Source organism: Abramis brama, assembly GCF_963993115.1.
Source record: "Abramis brama genome assembly, chromosome: 5".
NCBI lineage: Eukaryota > Metazoa > Chordata > Actinopteri > Cypriniformes > Leuciscidae > Abramis > Abramis brama.
The window spans coordinates 34,515,401-34,535,339 of NC_139967.1; the positions used below are offsets into that span (position 1 = coordinate 34,515,401).

The window sequence follows — 19,939 nt, forward strand, 5'->3', positions numbered from 1 at the left end:
GGTGCAGGTGATTAGTATGATCTTTGTGTTGTGGATGTGAATGAGCCTGACTGATTCCTGACAATAAACAACATTAAAAACTTGAATTTCACCACAGGGGGACTTTAAAAAGTCCACCGCAAGGATCCATTAGGCTTCTATTCAAAGGGTAGAAATACCTGCAGAAATACTCATAAGATATTCTTATAAAAAGATGTGAAATAGTTTTTTGTGTGAATAGAATGCAACAGAAAACATTTAGCTTTAAATATTTCATTTTGATCTCATTCATACTTTTGAGACATTTTTCTCCAGCCACCACTGTAATAAATTAAAATAGCAATAATGGGAAATGGAAACAAATTATAATACAAATCAATATTGCACGAGTTCATGTTATCATAATACTGTACTTGAAACAATGAATCAGTCCTCCATTGGTCAAAGAGCTCAATCGTCAATCGCTGTTGTCACAGAAATGGACATTAGTTTTCTTTTCTCGTTGTTGTATTTCTGACTGCTGACACATCCATAGATTTCCCACTCTCCTATTTAACTGAAGTGTCGTCTGCTGAGGGAGTCAAAGCTGAACAATAACAACAAACAACAGGTTTATATGTTATTTTCATGATTCTAATTGGTTAAATTTAGATTTTTTTCTTTTTATTTCTGTGGTGCCATGTACTTACCTATGCTTGCAGGGTCCACAATCTGGACTGGAATGGCCTGTCCGTCCTCCAACAAGATCTGTGTGATGCCACCTTCAGCTCCGGCATTAGTCACCGAGGTCACACTCACTGGCTGGCTCATGCCGAGCAGGGTCGGGGGGGTCACACAGAGATATGCTTTCACCAGCACTGGCCCTTGACTGGAGGAACTGGGACGGACTCAGCAGAACAGGCTGTGGAGGTGCAGGGCTGGACAGCTCTGGGGCTTCTGGTGGTGGTGGGGGTGTAGGTTGGGCAGTGTCTTCAACTGGACACAAGGCAGGCTGTATCTGGATGGCCTATCAGACAAGAGGAGAGCACCCTTAAAGGATAAGTTTGCCAACCAGCTTTGTCCCAGGCAACAGGGAACATTCTCACAAATGAAGCCAGGCAAGTTTTTATGAACAAACATTCTTCCATTAACGTTAATAGAACATTTGTTCAAAGTTATATGTTTTTAAATAATGTTCTCAAAACTTAAGCACAAAAACAATGAGTTTTTTTCTGAAATATTTTAGTTGGATGTTTATCTAACATTGTTTCAGAATGTTCAGAGAACATTCAAAAGTAACCTTCACATAATGTTTGCAAAATTATAAAATTGAATGTTCCCTTAACGTTCGCATTAACCAACAAAAGTTTTTTAAATGTTTAAAACTAGAGGTTTTGAAAGCCATGAAATAACGTTTTCATATGTTAATGGGAACATTAACAAAAAGTTCAAAACAAAAATGTATAAAAAATGATTACATAATCAGGTTTTCAAGCATTTAATTTGAATGTTTTTTTTGTTTCTTCAATTATACTATCAGAACAGTTGATCACCCTGAAACCTTTTACATTTATTCAGAAATTAAAAAATTAATGCATTCATTTAATAAATGAATAGATCCATATAAAAAATGATCATTTCAGGACAGGGTCACCTGGAGATGTGCAAAGATCTTGGGCTGCAGTGAGGTGAGAGAGCTGAAGAGCTGCACAGCCTCTGGAGAAAGAGTGTCACTCTCTTCCAAGAGTCCTTCCTTCTGAGGGGACACTGTCAATATAACAGCAGTACACTAGATTCTGTGGCAGGGTAAACAATGCTTATACTTGGACTACAGGTATGTGCTTTCTTTTTGAGGCAGGACCTTTCCTCTGCTCTCTAAATTGTATTGAATGATTCCAAGATTATTGTTTTAATAATGTATGTCGGATTTCAAACAGTATTTTACTATCCACAGTAGCAGGAGTCAGGGTCAAAGTCTCTGGAAGCAGGTTATTAGCCTCTGCTTTCCACTGCAACAACAACATAAAAATAAATGCTTACTACAGAAAATGGTTGGCATATTTGTGCTCACCAATCTAATGCTTTACAAACATGTTTTCTGTTCACACCTGTATCTGAGGTAGCCAGTGGTCCCGCCGTCAGCTGAAGAGCTTTCTGAGCCTCATGGATGTGGTTCTTGATGTCATTGACAGTGGGAAAGTAACACAGACTGTGTCTCTCAGGCACTTCCTCTGACAAAGCAACGGTAAATATTTTTCCAGCAAATAAAACAAAGGAGATTTGAAACCATCTGAGTCATACCTGAGCTGCTTGCGGACAGTGTAAACTTGGTTATGACCTTGTGCTACCAACTCACAGATCTTCTCTGCCACGAGCGGGTGTAGTCGAGAGGGTAGGGACGCCCCATCCTCCATCGTGACATCCTGCATGGCTTCACTGTCCAGCTCCTCCGTCTCTTCCTCTTCATCTTCATTTTGTTCTTCCTCTGCAAAGCAGATCTGCTCTGGAAGTGGAGGAAGGTTTGCGCAGTGTCCACGTCATGGTACAGGTGAGCTTTCTCTGTGGGGAGCTGGGTGTAATTCCTGTCTTGGCTTTGTAGAGTATGTTTTGATTCGTTTCTTGCTCTGACCCTTTTTTAGGTTGAACGCCCTTCCTCCGTGGACCAAACTGGCTTTCCATCACAATGGCTCTGCTCCCTTAAAACCATATTAAAGATCAAGATAAAGTGACTTTGTGTGCATATTGTAAAACCATTACATTATCTGCAACAACAGCATTCAATCAAGGCTTAAGAACAAGGCATGTCCAGCCTTGACATGCAACTTGCTATTGTAAGCATTCTCATTCTAGAAACAATTTGATTGAACAAAAATCTGGACAAATTAGTATGGAAGCTTGTTTACGCCATAGAATAAAAAATTCAAAATGGAATTAAAAAGGACTAGGGTAATTATCTTACAATTCTGCCTTTTTTTCATGCAATTGCGAGTTTACATCTCGCAATTCTGACTTTTTTTCTCAGAACTGTGTGATATAAACTCGCAGTTGCGAAATATAATGTCAGTGTCACGTTTACCGTCTGTTTCTGCACTACATTACCCAGGATCCTCTTTGGCACACCTGCACTCACTCTCTGGATTACTAATCACCCGCACCTGTTCCCAATCAGTAACCTCATCAAGCTCTATAAAACACTCACCATTGCCCCAGTTCATTGTCAAGTCTCCAACAGGAACAGATCACATTCTGTTGTCTCCTTTTCTTCTGATGCATCAAGACTCCAAGATGTAATGTATACCTACCTGAAACACTAACCTCTATGTCATTGTTGTGCCGTCTTCAGAAATCCTGTCAGTTTCCATGCTGCCTGAGATCCTGTGTTCCTTCGAGTTTCCAGTGTTTCATCCGAGCGAGCTTGCTGCCGACCGCATCTGAAAGAGAAGAGACTTATATTATTGAACTGTGATTGCTTGACATCAACTTATCTGAAGTGAAAGTGCTTACCTGCTTTTCACCCCACATCGACTCATCTTCACGGAATCTGCACTTAAATTCATTGAATACTCACCTTGCACTTTTGTCACCTTAAATAAAGCTGTGTTTGGATTCACTTACCTCTGTATCCTGACAGTCAGAAATGTAAAATAAAAATAAAAAAAAGTTTATATCTTGCAATTCTTACTTTATTTCTCGTTATTGCAAGTTTATAACTGTGAGATAAAAGTTGCAATTATCTCTTAAATTGTTTTATTCCATAATGATTTGGTCTGTTCCCCCCCCCCAAAAAAAGATCAAGACTGTAAATTTTAAATTCACACACAATGCTTTTTAAATGTTTGGAGTTGGTAAGATTTTTTTTTAATAGGTCTCTGAAGCTCACCAAGTCTGCTTTTTTTAATCAAAAATATAGTAAAAACAGTAACATTGTGAAATATTATTACAATTCAAAATAACTGTCTTCTGTCCAAATATGTTTAAATTGAATTGAAAATGTTGCTGCTTAATCTTTATGAATGCCTTCACTGTCATTTTATATTTATTTAATGCATCCTACTGAATGAAAGTATTTCTTTCTTTCAAACAAATCGTATCTGCTAAAGTTTCATTTGCTAATTTTGTGAGCCAATATACCACTAGCATTATTCAGATGTCCCCAAATTTACAGACATCGATTAAAATTCCAATTTTGAATTATAGTCAAAACTCATTAAAATAACATAGACTACATGACTATAAACAGCTTTAAGATAATGTGTTGCTGTAAATGGATCTGTTTGACAGAGGGCTCTACGCACAATAGAAAAAGTACAATGCATTTAGGCTATTTTCATGCATATTACACTATTTTTTTTAAGTTATTATTTACATTTTTGTAAGTGAAAAAAAAAAAAAAAAAATTCAATTTATCAATTTTCTACTGGACAAAGCTCACGCCCACGCAGTCTTAGAGCTCAGTTTGGTGCCCCTGGTGGTAATGGCTTCACTGGGGGCTCAAATACATGAGAAGACATTTCAGTAAAACTGTCAATAATTTAAGGTACACTTAAACTCCAGGAATGGGGCATGGCCTGAAGCAGTTTTCTTGTTGTTCAAGCAAGGGATAAATTGAGCCAGACCAGGAGTTTAATTGGGTAGTTTGCTTGTCAACCCATTCCATATGCATATGAATGCTTTTTACTAATCCAGTACATATTTTCCAGCTCCATATTTGCGCAAGACTTGTAAAATCTGTGTTCAAATAAGTGATTTTCAACATTTAAAACAAATCGGCTGTAAAAAACAAAAAAAACATGTAGTTTATAATAAAAAAATGGTAATAAAAAGTTTACTGACCCTTTTTTCTGAATTTTAACACCAGTGACATTCTGAGCCGCTAGTGCAGATAAACTATGGGTGCCATCATTGTCTTTTGTGGATGTGATGATTGACTGCTGTCTTTTCTCCACAAAGATTCCTATTTAACAGAACAGAAAGAAATGGCAGAACCGGACAGCAACCAATTTTCTTCATTATTCTTTTCCTTTTCTGTTTATTTTATTAGTTCTATTTAATTTCTTCATTATTAGATGTTAACTACTCTATTATACTACATATTCCATTTGTTTTAAAAGCTTTCAGTGCTTAGAGCTATAAAAAAAATTTATATAGAATAAAATCAGCCTTTTTATCAGATTATGTGAAGGAATTATCAACAGATTAATGGATTATCGTTAATTATTATATTATTTAACTAGCCAACAATGATATTAGTGGATGCAGACAATAAATATCTATTGATTTGCAAGTTAGCAAACATAACACAGTAAACAAAGCATATAGCCTACTTGCACGCTTTAAAATAAATCTAAATTATTTGTTCATTTTCTTTTGTTATAGGAGAAAAATCAAATGGCAATAATGATTGACGACCACTACATAAATCTAAGTGTAACCTACAATGTCTTTGCTTTCTTCTTTTCAGATGCTCAATGTTTCTAGAAAGAAACTTTAAGTTTCTTTTCGCCCTTGGTGTCTGCAATTACAAAATCAAGACACAGGTTAAAAACTGAATTAATTTTTATAATTTGAGCAGATATTTTGTTTTATTTGGTCAGCTACTGGACATTTACCAGGCTAGAAAAAGAACAAGAAAAGTCAATGCAAGAATGGTATGTTCACTTTAAAGATGAATTTCAACATACAGATTCATTCATGAACCCAGTTCCTAACAGTGATGCTGGCCTTAACAAACACAACTACATACACACAAAGATGATTAAAATATATATATATATATATATATATATATATATATATATGTATATATATATATATATATATATATATATATATATATACATACACAGGGGCAGTATTTCAGATACATGTATTTAAAATACGTATTTGAAATACAAAATACTATTTTGTATTTTAAAGCCTTTGGAAAAAAATCAAATGTAATTTGCATTTAAATACATTTACGATGAGTATTTTTGTATTTTCAAAATACATAAAATGCTTTTTGCCAGTCAACCTCTTTATCAGGGTATTGATTTTGTGCATCAACTAGTTCAGACATTTGCTAGCTCAACATTGGATCAGCGATTTTTTCTTTTCTTTTTTTTTATAAGGTGAAAATGTCATGATCAATTCTTGTTGATTAAAGTTAAAATAGTGCATTATTCACTTCAGTTAACATGAAAGAATAAAATAAAGAATAGTTGATTTTTATCAACTAGCTTGTCAAATGTGTTTGAAGCATTACTGCATGTTAGGGCTGGGTGATATATCATAGCGATGATATAAAGTTTGAATTGATGGAACTTTTTCTAAATCGTTTACATAGATGGGCCTATTTGTGGGGTAAGCAAATATCCGTGCAGCTTTTAGTGCATGAATAATTGGAACGTTGGAGTGGAAAAAGAAGCACTGATGAATGATACTCCAGAAAAATCTTCAGCTTTTAGTTTTATTGTACATTAGACAAGCAATTCCCGCACACTATCGTAACTTGCAAAGAAGTAAAAGTTCTTTCTTCGATCAAGTTGTCTACTGAGAAATACCGAGATTATTTGAAAGAAATCAAGCTGAAGAAATACAAACGAGATACAGAGGATTACCTTCGGAATGAAGTTTACCCATGGGATATGCCTGACATAAGAGACAATGTTACCCGAGAGACCAACGCACCAGTCCGTGGATCATCTGGAGCTACGGCTCGATTTCGCAATCGTACAAGAAGAAATGGATCTACCTTTTTCAATAGACAGAGTGATTCCACTGAGAGTGAGTTTACCATCGACAGTGATTCGAGTGCACACGCTTCGACGACTTCTTTTTTGGACGGACGAGCCCCTCCACGGAGACTACAAAGAAGAAATGTCGAAGAGGTTCAAGAGCCTCAAAGAAATTTACGACCGTGGACCCGCAGCTACTCAAAGAGACGGTAATTAATATTTCTGAAAAGGAACTATCTGATGATCAAACTGTGGTTTTATCTAAAGGACTATCTTTTGTGCCTACTAGTGGTGTTAATTGTTTTGGTCTAAAAGTGGATTTGTTCAAATGTTTTAGACAGATGAAACTACGGTATTTTTTCTCCAAATCAGAGTCGAGTTCATCTATGACACCTTTTAGACCTAAAAGTAATTTTTGCCCTAATGTGTCTAACCACACTATTCATACTTTTTGTCGTTTGGTCGAAAAAGAGGTGATGGAGACTTGCTCGTCTAGTAAAAAAGTCTCTCATAATTTTTCATTGAATGAGCAAAGAGCTTTGACTGAATTGATAAGCGACCCAAGTATCATTATAAAACCTGCTGATAAAGGAGGGGCTATTGTAGTCCAAGATACGAAAAAATACCAAGATGAAATTCTTTTACAATTACAGAATATTAGGTTTTATAAAAAACTTCCCAGTGATCCTACCAATACTTATCAATCTGAGATATTGTCATTTTTAACAAATGCTAAAACAGAGGGTTGGATATCTCAATCAGAATTTAAATTCTTGTATTGTCAATATCCGATTAGACCTGTCTTTTACACTCTTCCTAAAATTCATAAGAGACTTATTGATCCTCCAGGTCGTCCGATTGTGGCACAGACTAATTCCCTCTTATCTCCTTTATCTCAGTATGTTGATTTTTTTATTAAACCTTTTGTTTATTCGTTACCATCTTACATTCGAGACTCTACCGATTTTATCAATAAGATTTCTGAGGTGTATGATTTACCGGATTTTTCTTTATTATTAACTTTGGACATAACGAGTTTATATACTAACATCTCACATGAAAAAGGACTTAATGCACTTAGACATTATCTTTTGTTACGCGAGGACTCTAATCCACCATCAGACTTTATCGTCGAGATGGCTTCGTACCTTTTGAAATATAATTATTTTTGTTTCGATATGGATTTTTTTCTTCAGATAAGTGGGACAGCAATGGGCTCGAATTTTGCCCCCAACTATGCCAATTTATTTATGGGTTTTTTTGAGGAGAGTTATATATTGAATACAGACAAGAATCCTTTCTATTCACAGATAATCAAGTGGTATAGATACATTGACGATATATTTTGTATTTTTTTAGGTGATCACGATGAGGCTCGAGAATTTGTGACATATCTGAATAACTTGGTTGACGACTTAGAATTTACTTCCGAAATTAATTCGTCTAGAGTACACTTCCTTGATATGTGGGTACAGAAGAACGAAGGCATTTTGACTACAACTTTGTTTACAAAAGAGACTGATCGTAACACACTTTTACTTGCTACCAGTTTTCATCCGACTTTTTTAAAAAAAGGGCTACCTAAGAGTCAGTTCTACAGATTGAGGAGGATTTGTCATTCTGATTCCGACTTTATTGAGAAATCGAAAATCATGAAAAATAAATTTTTGAACAGAGGTTATCCTTTGGATTGGGTCGAAGAAGGATACGATACAGCTTTTAAAAAGACACGGTCCGAATTGCTAAAAAAGAAGACAAAGAAAACAAGAAAGTATTCTTTTGCTTGTATTACAACACATTCACCTAAATCCTACATGATAAAATCAATTTTTAAAAAATACTGGCATTTATTGTCTTCTGATCCGGAGTTGAACGATATTTTTAGACATCCTCCTTTGATTGTATATAAACGTGCCAGGAATTTAAAAGATAGCTTGGTACAAGCTCGTTTTCAAAGTGTTAGTCCTCGTGCATCTCAGAGTTTACTCAGTCCTATACAGAAGGGCAATTATCGTTGTGGGAATTGTGCTCAATGTAATAATACTTTTAAAACATCATTTTTTTGTCATCCTAGAACGGGTAAAAAATATAGCATCAAATCTGTGATTACTTGTGTTTCCACTCATGTTGTGTACTTGATACGTTGTCCTTGTGGTATAGGCTATGTGGGAAAAACGTCACGTCAATTGAAACAAAGGATTAGTGAACATAAGAGTTCGATCAGAAGAAAAGATATGAATTATCCAGTTGCGGTACACTTTTTAAATTTGAATCACGATGTTACCTCTTTACGTTTCTGTGGGATCGAGAAAGTAACTTTGCCACCTAGAGGTGGAGATATTGAATTACTTCTACAGAGACGCGAACTGTTCTGGATTTACACCCTTCAGACTTTATCACCTATGGGTATGAACGATGAAGCACCATTTCATGTAATGTTATAGTGATGTATTTGTTTTGAATGATGTGATGTTGTCTCTACTATGTATTCACAATGAGTTTGAGTGGCCATGGAGCCTGACTGTTTGTTGTAACAATTTGAATGATGTGCTGTTTCTACTATGTATTCACAAAGAGTTTAAGTGGCTGTGGAGCCTGACTGATTGTTGTAACATTTTGATGCTGTTTGATGACGATGTGTTGATCATGTGTTTTAGATGATCTTGTTAACTTACAGGGAGATCTTTATTGATTGTTGTAACTATCATAGTCTGTAACTGTTTATGATGTGATGCTAATTTTATACTAATGAGCTTAATTGTTTACAGATGGAACTTTGTTAGTTAGTCATGTGTTTTATCTTAAAAGAGATGAATTTGAACATTTGTATACTCCTGATGAAGGTCGTGTGACCGAAACGTTGTGTGAATAAATATTACTTCTTTGCAAGTTACGATAGTGTGCGGGAATTGCTTGTCTATTGAAACGATCCACCTGGTCTTATTATCCTACGCACCTATTACCTGCAGGTGTGCGATGGAGCTTGTTTACTAGTTTTATTGTACATAAAAAAATAATAATCAAAAAGTAATAGACTACATTGTAACCAGAAATAAGTATATAAATGGCTATTTTGCATACATTTATTTGTAATTGCCAGAAAGAAAGAAAGAAAGAAAGAAAGAAAGAAAGAAAGAAAGAAAGAAATAAAGAAAGAAAGAAAGGGCAGAGGTGTGGTTAGGAATGAAAAGTCAGTAGGCCTATGTAGTTTCTTCATTCACTGTGACCTATACCTGCACTGGGTGGCCAATTTCACATGTATTTTGTGTATTTTCAAAATACAAAATACTGTGTTTGTATTTAAATACATTATTTCACACAGTATTTTTTATTTGTATTTAAATACATTTTTTCACGTTTACATTTAAATGATCCTAAGCATTCTATGTCAGTCCAGTAGATTAAAAATCAACACAACTGTTTCTGAAGTCTTGAAGCCTGGACGCACTTGCTGCAAGCTCTTCACAACTCTACAATTTGGTAAGTATTAGTGATTTGTAGTAACGTTACTTCTTGATTCATTATCATGGAGCAGCGTCGGTCACGAAGAACCAGGGCTCTTCCCACACGCCTGAGGGGATTGGTGGAGGAGGGCGTCTCTTCCAGTCCGGACCCTTGTGAGCTTCCACAGCTGGCAGCTGTAACGTTGGTCAGGTCAGATCACACTTACAGCTGCATCTCTGGCAAAGCTCGAAGACCCACGCGTTTGGAAGAACGCTACTTGAAGAACGCTGCTGTCCTTCCTGACATCCGTCCAGCAGTCTCAGTCTCTTCAGTGGACGCGCGTCAGCAGGATGAGCCTGTCTCCATCCACGGCTACAGCGTAGAGGCCTACCAGGACATCTACCGCTCTGTGGTGGAGCCCATGCTGAAGACACGCAGTGGCCGGCAGCGTCCCTACAGCCTTAAACTTGGACGGAAGATCAAGCAGCGGCTGTGGGAGGCACTCAACCGCCCTTCACTGGAGGAGACGGAGCATCCTGATGGACGTGTCCGGATCACCGAGAGCTTCGCCACAACCAGCAGTAGCTTCGCTCCTCGAATTGACGTGGACATCAGTGAAGAGCCCCTGCCTGAGGAACCCCGAAGAAAGAAGCCCAGACACTGAGTCATCACTGTGTCACATGGAGCCCGCGGAGTATCACAACGGGACCTGTATGTAAATACTGTATATAGTTACAGAGTAAGTTTATAGTTTTATGAGTAAGTTTTATTTTGTAGAGTAAATTTAGAGTTCTATGAGTAACATTAAGTTTTATTTTCTAGAGGTGTTTTGCACATTGTTGTTGTGAGGTTGTCAGGATGTTTTTGGTGATTGTCAAAGCACTGATATGCTGCTCATAGGTTGTTCTAAGTGGTTTTTAGCGTTCTGCTACACGGTTGTTGGGATGTTTTGGATGGTTTCTTGTGTGTTGACATGCGTTTGCCAAGGTTTTTTGCGCGGTTGTTAGCGTGTTGCTGGACTAGACTGGTTTTTCATGCATTGCTATGTGGTTGTCAGGATGTTTAGAGTAGCCTAGTTGGTGATATGCGGTTGCTTAGGTTAGGGAAGGTTAGGGTCCCTCACACGGTTTGCAGCTTGACGTGCTGTGAGGGCTTGTGTGCATCAGTGATGCTGAGAGCTACGCCACTGGTACTTCACAACTACTGCTAGGGTCACCCATAGTGGACAGGTCTCAGCTGAGATGCCAGACGAAGACAAACCACCTGATTCTGGACAGCAGAAGATTGACCTGATGTTCCTGGCAGAAGACCACTGTCTTGTTACAACGACAACAACATCAGCGGTACCTGAATGGAAGAAAATTCATGATTCAAGAAAAACTGATTATTTGTGGAAGTCATCAATGGATCAATGGAAAATTCATGATTCAAGAAAAAACGATTATTTGTGGAAGTCATCAATGGATCAATGGAAGCAACCGATCGAACAGAACAAGGTAAAACAGATTAATATTAGCAAAGGCTGCATTCTTTCTTCAGCATTTTTGTAAAAGCATTCGGCCAATTAAATCAGAGGAATGCTCATATTATAATTTCTTACATTCTTGTATATGTATGATAAATATGAAATAATTCTCTTCTAAATTCAGGCACACGATCATATACAGGTAAGCAGAGAAAATGATTAAAATACAACAATTACTATTCACAGGTAAACACTATCACAGTAATCTGAACTTCATAAACAGACACTGTTCTTCTGTTTTGTCCTTGAAAAATAGCTGGATTGTAACTCTACACCCTTGCCTCATTTAGTATACCGGTTCTATGAATATGCAAATTAAGCAGCTCAGAGATCCACTCATTGACAATCACGTTGATCTGATTGGTTACAAGGTAGTTTGTGTTTCTCTGCAGTTTTAAGGAGAAAACACTCAGCAGTGTTGCTGACTTATGAATTTGCACATGGTTTGTCTTAAAGCATATTAAAAACACCACAGACATATAAATGTCAGGATGCACACTCGGATAACAAGGTTAGAAGGATTCAGAATAACTTTTAATGTAGCTTTCGTTGGACAGCAGGTAAATTCAGATGCACAAACAGATACTGTGAGAATAACATTGATGAATGATCGTCTTTTCTCTTGTAGATAACGGCAGGCTTGAATGTGGCATGAAACACAAATCCGAGGAACACAGAGCATGGACATCAAGGAGAATGTGGGATCTCAGGACGAGTTAAACAGGTAAGTATCACAGGTAAGTATCACAAGGATGTACTGTGGAAACAGACTGGAACAGTTCGGGAACAATAGTCTGAAATGCACAGAGAGCAGGTTAGTGGGTCTTTTCTAGTTCAAGGTTCGACAGGGACTGGAGGTGAGGTGTGTTCCTTTGTAGTGCTCAGTGATTGCTGGGATTGATGACAGGTGCAGGTGATTAGTATGATCTTTGTGTTGTGGATGTGAATGAGCCTGACTGATTCCTGACAATAAACAACATTAAAAACTTGAATTTCACCACAGGGGGACTTTAAAAAGTCCACCGCAAGGATCCATTAGGCTTCTATTCAAAGGGTAGAAATACCTGCAGAAATACTCATAAGATATTCTTATAAAAAGATGTGAAATAGTTTTTTGTGTGAATAGAATGCAACAGAAAACATTTAGCTTTAAATATTTAATTTTGATCTCATTCATACTTTTGAGACATTTTTCTCCAGCCACCACTGTAATAAATTAAAATAGCAATAATGATAAATGGAAACAAATTATAATACAAATCAATATTGCACGAGTTCATGTTATCATAATACTGTACTTGAAACAATGAATCAGTCCTCCATTGGTCAAAGAGCTCAATCATCAATCGCTGTTGTCACAGAAATGGACATTAGTTTTCTTTTCTCGTTGTTGTATTTCTGACTGCTGACACATCCATAGATTTCCCACTCTCCTATTTAACTGAAGTGTCGTCTGCTGAGGGAGTCAAAGCTGAACAATAACAACAAACAACAGGTTTATATGTTATTTTCATGATTCTAATTGGTTAAATTTAGATTTTTTTCTTTTTATTTCTGTGGTGCCATGTACTTACCTATGCTTGCAGGGTCCACAATCTGGACTGGAATGGCCTGTCCGTCCTCCAACAAGATCTGTGTGATGCCACCTTCAGCTCCGGCATTAGTCACCGAGGTCACACTCACTGGCTGGCTCATGCCGAGCAGGGTCGGGGGGGTCACACAGAGATATGCTTTCACCAGCACTGGCCCTTGACTGGAGGAACTGGGACGGACTCAGCAGAACAGGCTGTGGAGGTGCAGGGCTGGACAGCTCTGGGGCTTCTGGTGGTGGTGGGGGTGTAGGTTGGGCAGTGTCTTCAACTGGACACAAGGCAGGCTGTATCTGGATGGCCTATCAGACAAGAGGAGAGCACCCTTAAAGGATAAGTTTGCCAACCAGCTTTGTCCCAGGCAACAGGGAACATTCTCACAAATGAAGCCAGGCAAGTTTTTATGAACAAACATTCTTCCATTAACGTTAATAGAACATTTGTTCAAAGTTATATGTTTTTAAATAATGTTCTCAAAACTTTAGCACAAAAACAATGAGTTTTTTTCTGAAATATTTTAGTTGGATGTTTATCTAACATTGTTTCAAAATGTTCAGAGAACATTCAAAAGTAACCTTCACATAATGTTTGCAAAATTATAAAATTGAATGTTCCCTTAACGTTCGCATTAACCAACAAAAGTTTAACAAAAAGTTCAAAACAAAAATGTATAAAAAATTATTACATAATCAGGTTTTCAAGCATTTAATTTGAATGTTTTTTGTGTTTCTTCAATTATACTATCAGAACAGTTGATCACCCTGAAATTTTTTACATTTATTCAGAAATTAAAAACTTAAAAAATGAATGCATTCATTTAATAAATGAATAGATCCATATAAAAAATGATCATTTCAGGACAGGGTCACCTGGAGATGTGCAAAGATCTTGGGCTGCAGTGAGGTGAGAGAGCTGAAGAGCTGCACAGCCTCTGGAGAAAGAGTGTCACTCTCTTCCAAGAGTCCTTCCTTCTGAGGGGACACTGTCAATATAACAGCAGTACACTAGATTCTGTGGCAGGGTAAACAATGCTTATACTTGGACTACAGGTATGTGCTTTCTTTTTGAGGCAGGACCTTTCCTCTGCTCTCTAAATTGTATTGAATGATTCCAAGATTATTGTTTTAATAATGTATGTCGGATTTCAAACAGTATTTTACTATCCACAGTAGCAGGAGTCAGGGTCAAAGTCTCTGGAAGCAGGTTATTAGCCTCTGCTTTCCACTGCAACAACAACATAAAAATAAATGCTTACTACAGAAAATGGTTGGCATATTTGTGCTCACCAATCTAATGCTTTACAAACATGTTTTCTGTTCACACCTGTATCTGAGGTAGCCAGTGGTCCCGCCGTCAGCTGAAGAGCTTTCTGAGCCTCATGGATGTGGTTCTTGATGTCATTGACAGTGGGAAAGTAACACAGACTGTGTCTCTCAGGCACTTCCTCTGACAAAGCAACGGTAAATATTTTTCCAGCAAATAAAACAAAGGAGATTTGAAACCATCTGAGTCATACCTGAGCTGCTTGCGGACAGTGTAAACTTGGTTATGACCTTGTGCTACCAACTCACAGATCTTCTCTGCCACGAGCGGGTGTAGTCGAGAGGGTAGGGACGCCCCATCCTCCATCGTGACATCCTGCATGGCTTCACTGTCCAGCTCCTCTGTCTCTTCCTCTTCATCTTCATTTTGTTCTTCCTCTGCAAAGCAGATCTGCTCTGGAAGTGGAGGCAGGTTTGCGCAGTGTCCACGTCATGGTACAGGTGAGCTTTCTCTGTGGGGAGCTGGGTGTAATACCTGTCTTGGCTTTGTAGAGTATGTTTTGATTCGTTTCTTGCTCTGACCCTTTTTTAGGTTGAACGCCCTTCCTCCGTGGACCAAACTGGCTTTCCATCACAATGGCTCTGCTCCCTTAAAACCATATTAAAGATCAAGATAAAATGACTTTGTGTGCATATTGTAAAACCATTACATTATCTGCAACAACAGCATTCAATCAAGGCTTAAGAACAAGGCATGTCCAGCCTTGACATGCAACTTGCTATTGTAAGCATTCTCATTCTAGAAACAATTTGATTGAACAAAAATCTGGACAAATTAGTATGGAAGCTTGTTTACGCCATAGAATAAAAAATTCTAAATGGAATTCAAAAGGACTAGGGTAATTATCTTACAATTCTGCCTTTTTTTCATGCAATTGTGAGTTTACATCTCGCAATTCTGACTTTTTTTCTCAGAACTGTGTGATATAAACTCGCAGTTGCGAAATATAATGTCAGAAATGTAAAATAAAAGTTAAAAAATAAAAAACTTACTTTATTTCTCGTAATTGCAAGTTTATAACTGTGAGATAAAAGTTGCAATTATCTCTTAAATTGTTTTATTCCATAATGATTTGGTCTGTTTCCCCCCCCAAAAAAGATCAAGACTGTAAATTTTAAATTCACACACAATGCTTTTTAAATGTTTGGGGTTGGTAAGATTTTTTTTAATAGGTCTCTGAAGCTCACCAAGTCTGCTTTTTTAAATCAAAAATATAGTAAAAACAGTAACACTGTGAAATATTATTACAATTCAAAATAACTGTCTTCTGTCCAAATATGTTTAAATTGAATTGAAAATGTTGCTGCTTAATCTTTATGAATGCCTTCACTGTCATTTTATATTTATTTAATGCATCCTACTGAATGAAAGTATTTCTTTCTTTCAAACAAATCGTATCTGCTAAAGTTTCATTTGCTAATTTTGTGAGCCAATATACCACTAGCATTATTCAGATGTCCCCAAATTTACAGACATCGATTAAAATTCCAATTTTGAATTATAGTCAAAACTCATTAAAATAACATAGACTACATGACTATAAACAGCTTTAAGATAATGTGTTGCTGTAAATGGATCTGTTTGACAGAGGGCTCTACGCACAATAGAAAAAGTACAATGCATTTAGGCTATTTCCATGCATATTACACTACTTTTTTTAAGTTATTATTTAAATTTTTGTAAGTGAACAAAAATTGTCCAAAAAACCCCCAAAAACCTCAATTTATCAATTTTCTACTGGACAAAGCTCACGCCCACGCAGTCTTAGAGCTCAGTTTGGTGCCCCTGGTGGTAATGGCTTCACTGGGGGCTCAAATACATGAGAAGACATTTCAGTAAAACTGTCAATAATTTAAGGTACACTTAAACTCCAGGAATGGGGCATGGCCTGAAGCAGTTTTCTTGTTGTTCAAGCAAGGGATAAATTGAGCCAGACCAGGAGTTTAATTGGGTAGTTTGCTTGTCAACCCATGCATATGAATGCTTTTTACTAATCCAGTACATATTTTCCAGCTCCATATTTGCGCAAGACTTGTAAAATCTGTGTTCAAATAAGTGATTTTCAACATTTAAAACAAATCGGCTGTAAAAAAAACAAAAAAACATGTAGTTTATAATAAAAAAATGGTAATAAAAAGTTTACTGACCCTTTTTTCTGAATTTTAACACCAGTGACATTCTGAGCCGCTAGTGCAGATAAACTATGGGTGCCATCATTGTCTTTTGTGGATGTGATGATTGACTGCTGTCTTTTCTCCACAAAGATTCCTATTTAACAGAACAGAAAGAAATGGCAGAACCGGACAGCAACCAATTTTCTTCATTATTCTTTTCCTTTTCTGTTTATTTTATTAGTTCTATTTAATTTCTTCATTATTAGATGTTAACTACTCTATTATACTACATATTCTATTTGTTTTAAAAGCTTTCAGTGCTTAGAGCTATAATTTTTTTCTGTAAAAAAAATATAGAATAAAATCAGCCTTTTTATCAGATTATGTGAAGGAATTATCAACAGATTAATGGATTATCGTTAATTATTATATTATTTAACTAGCCAACAATGATATTAGTGGATGCAGACAATAAATATCTATTGATTTGCAAGTTAGCAAACATAACACAGTAAACAAAGCATATACTTGCACGCTTTAAAATAAATCTAAATTATTTGTTCATTTTCTTTTGTTATAGGAGAAAAATCAAATGGCAATAATGATTGACGATCACTACATAAATCTAAGCGTAACCTACAATGTCTTTGCTTTCTTCTTTTCAGATGCTCAATGTTTCTAGAAAGAAACTTTAAGTTTCTTTTCGCCCTTGGTGTCTGCAATTACAAAATCAAGACACAGGTTAAAAACTGAATTAATTTTATAATTTGAGCAGATATTTTTATTTGGTCAGCTACTGGACATTTACCAGGCTAGAAAAAGAACAAGAAAAGTCAATGCAAGAATGTTCACTTTAAAGATGAATTTCAACATACAGATTCATTCATGAACCCAGTTCCTAACAGTGACGCTGGCCTTAACAAACACAACTACATACACACAAAGATGATTAATATATATATATATATATATATATATATATACATACACAGGGGCAGTATTTCAGATACATGTATTTAAAATACGTATTTGAAATACAAAATACTATTTTGTATTTTAAAGCCTTTGGAAAAAAATCAAATGTAATTTGCATTTAAATACATTTAAGATGAGTATTTTTGTATTTTCAAAATACATAAAATGCTTTCAGCCAGTCAACCTCTTTATCAGGGTATTGATTTTGTGCATCAACTAGTTCAGACATTTGCTAGCTCAACATTGGATCAGCGATTTTTTCTTTTCTTTTTTTTTATAAGGTGAAAATGTCATGATCAATTCTACTTGTTGATTAAAGTTAAAATAGTGCATTATTCACTTCAGTTAACATGAAAGAATAAAATAAAGAATAGTTGATTTTTATCAACTAGCTTGTCAAATGTGTTTGAAGCATTACTGCATGTTAGGGCTGGGTGATATATCATAGCGATGATATAAAGTTTGAATTGATGGAACTTTTTCTAAATCGTTTACATAGATGGGCCTATTTGTGGGGTAAGCAAATATCCGTGCAGCTTTTAGTGCATGAATAATTGGAACGTTGGAGTGGAAAAAGAAGCACTGATGAATGATACTCCAGAAAAATCTTCAGCTTTTAGTTTTATTGTACATAAAAAAATAATAATCAAAAAGTAATAGACTACATTGTAACCAGAAATAAGTAGGCTATATAAATGGCTGCTATTTTGCATAAATTTATTTGTAATTGCAAGAAAGAAAGAAAGAAAGAAAGAAAGAAAGAAAGAAAGGGCAGAGGTGTGGTTAGGAATGAAAAGTCAGTAGGCCTAGTTTCTTCATTCACTGTGACCTATACCTGCACTGGATGGCCAATTTCACATGTATTTTGTGTATTTTCAAAATACAAAATACTGTGTTTGTATTTAAATACATTTTTTCACATGTTTACATTTAAATGATCCTAAGCATTCTATGTCAGTCCAGTAGATTAAAAATCAACACAACTGTTTCTGAAGTCTTGAAGCCTGGACGCACTTGCTGCAAGCTCTTCACAACTCTACAATTTGGTAAGTATTAGTGATTTGTAGTACTTCTTGATTCATTATCATGGAGCAGCGACGGTCACGAAGAACCAGGGCTCTTCCCACACGCCTGAGGGGATTGGTGGAGGAGGGCGTCTCTTCCAGTCCGGACCCTTGTGAGCTTCCACAGCTGGCAGCTGTAACGTTGGTCAGGTCAGATCACACTTACAGCTGCATCTCTGGCAAAGCTCGAAGACCCACGCGTTTGGAAGAACGCTACTTGAAGAACGCTGCTGTCCTTCCTGACATCCGTCCAGCAGTCTCAGTCTCTTCAGTGGACGCGCGTCAGCAGGATGAGCCTGTCTCCATCCACGGCTACAGCGTAGAGGCCTACCAGGACATCTACCGCTCTGTGGTGGAGCCCATGCTGAAGACACGCAGTGGCCGGCAGCGTCCCTACAGCCTTAAACTTGGACGGAAGATCAAGCAGCGGCTGTGGGAGGCACTCAACCGCCCTTCACTGGAGGAGACGGAGCATCCTGATGGACGTGTCCGGATCACCGAGAGCTTCGCCACAACCAGCAGTAGCTTCGCTCCTCGAATTGACGTGGACATCAGTGAAGAGCCCCTGCCTGAGGAACCCCGAAGAAAGAAGCCCAGACACTGAGTCATCACTGTGTCACATGGAGCCCGCGGAGTATCACAACGGGACCTGTATGTAAATACTGTATATAGTTACAGAGTAAGTTTATAGTTTTATGAGTAAGTTTTATTTTGCAGAGTAAATTTAGAGTTCTATGAGTAACATTAAGTTTTATTTTCTAGAGGTGTTTTGCACATTGTTGTTGTGAGGTTGTCAGGATGTTTTTGGTGATTGTCAAAGCACTGATATGCTGCTCATAGGTTGTTCTAAGTGGTTTTTAGCGTTCTGCTACACGGTTGTTGGGATGTTTTGGATGGTTTCTTGTGTGTTGACATGCGTTTGCCAAGGTTTTTTGCGCGGTTGTTAGCGTGTTGCTGGACTAGACTGGTTTTTCATGCATTGCTATGTGGTTGTCAGGATGTTTAGAGTAGCCTAGTTGGTGATATGCGGTTGCTTAGGTTAGGGAAGGTTAGGGTCCCTCACACGGTTTGCAGCTTGACGTGCTGTGAGGGCTTGTGTGCATCAGTGATGCTGAGAGCTACGCCACTGGTACTTCACAACTACTGCTAGGGTCACCCATAGTGGACAGGTCTCAGCTGAGATGCCAGACGAAGACAAACCACCTGATTCTGGACAGCAGAAGATTGACCT

General features: G+C 37.1%; 2 pseudogenes across 2 annotated transcripts; both read right to left on the reverse strand.

Moving 5' to 3' along the window:
• LOC311083782 (calcium-responsive transcription factor-like) lies at positions 1 to 3,173 on the reverse strand (annotated as a pseudogene). Its single transcript has 6 exons — positions 3,089 to 3,173; positions 2,065 to 2,654; positions 1,904 to 1,967; positions 1,613 to 1,725; positions 669 to 985; positions 1 to 565 (listed from the first exon to the last, which is right to left on the reverse strand). The product of its transcript is annotated as a calcium-responsive transcription factor-like (transcript).
• Positions 3,174 to 12,925: 9,752 nt separating this feature from the next.
• On the reverse strand, positions 12,926 to 16,574 carry LOC311083783 (calcium-responsive transcription factor-like; annotated as a pseudogene). The gene is made up of 6 exons: positions 16,547 to 16,574; positions 14,554 to 15,143; positions 14,393 to 14,456; positions 14,102 to 14,214; positions 13,218 to 13,534; positions 12,926 to 13,114 (listed from the first exon to the last, which is right to left on the reverse strand). The product of its transcript is annotated as a calcium-responsive transcription factor-like (transcript).
• Positions 16,575 to 19,939: the final 3,365 nt, after the last annotated feature.